Raw genomic sequence first — 4488 nt, forward strand, 5'->3', positions numbered from 1 at the left:
TGCAGCAGCAGCAATACTAACATGCCTCCCAACACTGACATTACTCACTGGACCTGGGTATTGATGGCTCTATGTCTCAGACAGCCTAGTATATTCACACTGTTTGCTCATTCAGTTAATTCAGTGTGTGTGTGTGTGTGTGTGTTCTTTCAGCTCTGTATACTTTTGTTAAATAATTCACAAGCGCTTCAGCAAGGCTTGTCTGTATAGGGAGCTGTGACGTATTCATGCAAACCTATTCCAAACACACAGGAAGCCCACATTCACCCACATACACAATACAAACTGATGGTACAGTATGACTACACACACACAGACAGACACACACAAACAAACACACTAGCTATTTTTTTCAATTTAGCGGTTCAATTCAAAAGATTGACGAGCGACTGAAGTGACCGCTCGGGAGCTGTGTCAGCCTAATCAGACAACCAACTGAAAGAAGTTAATTCTGCCAATGAGAGGATTGCATGACATATTCTGCATGCTTGCTTATGATTGGACTAAATAGATGAAAAAGGAGCTTCTGGTCAAATTGAATGTCCGTTAGTCTCTTCTATGGATTTCTTGTCATCACATCACAAAATGAAAACTAATTTGTCCGTTTTTTTTCATGTCATTTTTTTTATTTTCATCATTCGTTTTCGTCAGGAAAAATAGGTCATTGACACATATTTTTAGTCATAGTTATTGTTGACGAAATGAACACGGACACACGCATAGAAACACACACATTCGTTGCAAACTACTTGTAGTAGTCAACTGTATTCCATTCCACATGAGCAACCTGAGGCCTAAAATGTTATGGCACCTTCTGTTCTTCTTCGAGCTTTTAATGTCATGAGCCAATCTGGAAATGATTGGCATGGCCAAACCAGACCCTCAGAATTATACGTTATTCAGGAAATGGACTGTAAAATGCCCAAATTTGGCCTTGACATGCTGCCGACCAAATTGGCTGTTTGAAAGTTCAGTTACCCTTTGTGTTCAACTTTTCTTTTCCTCCCAATTGCAGACGTTAAAATCTTGGAAAATGTTCAGTCTGTAATGACACGACTTGAGGAGAGAGTGACCGCCACTCTGTACATAAGACCAAGTTGTATAAAATGTGAGAGTGCTGTAGCTAGATGTATTGACGTGACAAACAAGAACAGTTCAAAAAGCCCTTTCTTCTCGAGTTATGCTTCTAACGGCTCTACAATGAGACATCAAATGATAGATTGAACGGGATATTAAGCACAAACACATTTTATACAGGAAGTAACATATCACAGAAAATGGATGACGTTGTACACAGTTGTGCAACATTTTCGGAGACTCTTTTTGGCTCGTGAGCACTACCTTCAGAACTACTGGCTGAAATGATACAAAATCTTTATAAATGAATATGTAGGGTTTCATATTTTGCATCAGCACTGAGCTTAGATGGTCAATATGGTAGGTATAGTCTCTAAACAAAAGCTCTGGCACTGGTTTAATTCATACCCAGAGAGAAGAAGCCCATACCTCTTTCCAAAAGCAGTGCCACCATCTCCTCTTGGCCCTCTTGTGTAACCTCTCTGTGTGGAGTGCATCCCTCATCGTATCCCCTCTCCATCAGCAGGGCAGCCAGCTCTGCATGTCCCCTACAGGCCGCCAGCGTCAGCGGAGACACAGAAGAGTCAGCAGGTATGTTGACCTGTGCCCCGCTGTCCAACAGCAGCCGGTGTGTCTGTGTGTGTACTCATCATACAAGCCTCCATGAGTGCTGTGTGCATCTAATCAGTCCCAGCTTCTAACAAACAGGAAGTGCACCATGTCCAGGTGCCCTGTGTGTGTGGACAAGAGGAACAATGATACACAATGCTCTGGGTGCTTCTTCCCTACAATGGCATTTCCTGTTTAACATTCACTCGATGTCAACAGAAGTGACAACATTAGATCACTAATGCAATGTGTCAGATGTTTCCCGTGTGGTTCTGTGTTATGCAGGGAGGGAGCAGAGGCACACCTTTGCTGATTAGAAACTGTACAGTACTCTGGCTGCATTCATCACCTCCCTCCGATTCATGTTCCTGAAAGACGAACAGGAAGACAGACTGAAAGACAGGAGTGAGTAAAGTGGACACACGGAAACACACGAGCAGCAATGTATCCAGAGATAAATGACATAGGCAGCATGTGCACGAGCAGCAATGTATCCAGAGATAAATGACATAGGCAGCATGTGCACGAGCAGCAATGTATCCAGAGATAAATGGCATAGGCAGCATGTGCACGAGCAGCAATGTATCCAGAGATAAATGACATAGGCAGCATGTGCACGAGCAGCAATGTATCCAGAGATAAATGGCATAGGCAGCATGTGCACGAGCAGCAATGTATCCAGAGATAAATGACATAGGCAGCATGTGCTCGAGCAGCAATGTATCCAGAGATAAATGGCATAGGCAGCATGTGCTCGAGCAGCAATGTATCCAGAGATAAATGACATAGGCAGCATGTGCTCGAGCAGCAATGTATCCAGAGATAAATGGCATAGGCAGCATGTGCACGAGCAGCAATGTATCCAGAGATAAATGACATAGGCAGCATGTGCACGAGCAGCAATGTATCCAGAGATAAATGGCATAGGCAGCATGTGCTCGAGCAGCAATGTATCCAGAGATAAATGGCATAGGCAGCATGTGCTCGAGCAGCAATGTATCCAGAGATAAATGACATAGGCAGCATGTGCACGAGCAGCAATGTATCCAGAGATAAATGGCATAGGCAGCATGTGCACGAGCAGCAATGTATCCAGAGAAAAATGGCATAGGCAGCATGTGCTCGAGCAGCAATGTATCCAGAGATAAATGACATAGGCAGCATGTGCTCGAGCAGCAATGTATCCAGAGATAAATGACATAGGCAGCATGTGCACGAGCAGCAATGTATCCAGAGATAAATGGCATAGGCAGCATGTGCTCGAGCAGCAATGTATCCAGAGATAAATGACATAGGCAGCATGTGCACGAGCAGCAATGTATCCAGAGATAAATGACATAGGCAGCATGTGCACGAGCAGCAATGTATCCAGAGATAAATGGCATAGGCAGCATGTGCACGAGCAGCAATGTATCCAGAGATAAATGACATAGGCAGCATGTGCACGAGCAGCAATGTATCCAGAGATAAATGACATAGGCAGCATGTGCACGACTGTTTACATTAAAGGTGCTGTACATATCATTTCACAGAATTTCTCCCCTACAGTTTGTGGAAGCTAGTTGAATTGCATCAGCACTAGGTTGCAATCTAAACAAATCTCCCCCGTAACATGGCAGAAACTTCCGGTTTTGGTCCTCTAGCTTCAAACAGCTATAAAAACTATATTGTTATTGAAAATCTATCTCACAGATGGTACAATGATTCCCTGCACTATTCCGCGCTTGTTTTCTTACATAAACAGAAATTGAGTGAACAGTGTCAAATTTTACCAACCAGGAAATGACAGTGATTTATTTCTACATTGACCGTTTGCCCTACGTTGGCCACTTGCCCCGGTTTCCACTAGATAAAACAGCTTATTTTGTCAGTGGGAGAAGTCGACAGGCCTATATCACAGCCAATCACAACACTGAATTGACACTGTCAAACACTATTATTCCAGTATTACTGCAGATATATTATGGACATTCTGAAATTACAATGCAAAAATTCATTTTCAGCTCACAAGCTATGTCAGCTAACCTGAGGTCAGAGTAGGGTAGCTAGGTAGCTATGGATAAGGGAAATGCTCAACACAACAAAGAATGACTATGATTAAATTAATGGAGCTTACTGTCTAATTAGCAAGTTGTGTTCACTATATATATATATATATATCACAAAAGTGAGTACACCCCTCACATTTTTGTAAATATTTGAGTGTATCTTTTCATGTGACAACATTGAAGAAATGACACTTTGCTACAATGTAAAGTAGTGGGTGTACAGCTTGTATAATAGTGTAAATTTGCTGTCCCCTCAAAATAACTCAAACACACAGCCATTAATGTCTAAACCGCTGGCAACAAAAGTGAGTACACCCCTAAGTGAAAATGTCCAAATTGGGCCCAATTAGCCATTTTTCCTCCCCGGTGTCATGTGACTCGTTAGTGTTACAAGGTCTCAGGTGTGAATGGGGAGCAGGTGTGTTAAATTTGGTGTCATCACTCTCACACTCACTCATACTGACTGGTCACTGGAAGTTCAACATGGCACCTCATGGCAAAGAACTCTCTGAGGATCTGAAAAAAATAATTGTTGCTCTACATAAAGATGGCTGGGCTATAAGAAGATTGCCAAGACCCTGAAACTGAGCTGCAGCACGGTGGCCAAGACCATACAGCGGTTTAACTGGACAGGTTCCACTCAGAACAGGCCTCGCCATGGTCGACCAAAGAAGTTGAGTGCACGTGCTCAGCGTCATATCCAGAGGTTGTCTTTGGGAAATAGACGTGTGAGTGCTGCCAGCATTGCTGCAGA

At 43.1% G+C, this 4488-nt stretch overlaps 1 long non-coding RNA gene across 1 annotated transcript in view; it reads right to left on the bottom strand.

Moving 5' to 3' along the window:
* LOC112253653 overlaps positions 1-1797 on the bottom strand; it is a 20009-nt gene extending 18212 nt beyond the window's left edge. Inside the window, exon 1 of the long non-coding RNA XR_002954052.2 lies at positions 1507-1797. This is a non-coding gene — a long non-coding RNA (uncharacterized LOC112253653). The remainder of the gene's footprint in view (positions 1-1506) is intronic.
* Positions 1798-4488: the final 2691 nt, after the last annotated feature.

The sequence above is a fragment of the Oncorhynchus tshawytscha genome, linkage group LG07 (genome assembly GCF_018296145.1).
Source record: "Oncorhynchus tshawytscha isolate Ot180627B linkage group LG07, Otsh_v2.0, whole genome shotgun sequence".
In the NCBI taxonomy this organism is placed as follows: Eukaryota; Metazoa; Chordata; class Actinopteri; order Salmoniformes; family Salmonidae; genus Oncorhynchus; species Oncorhynchus tshawytscha.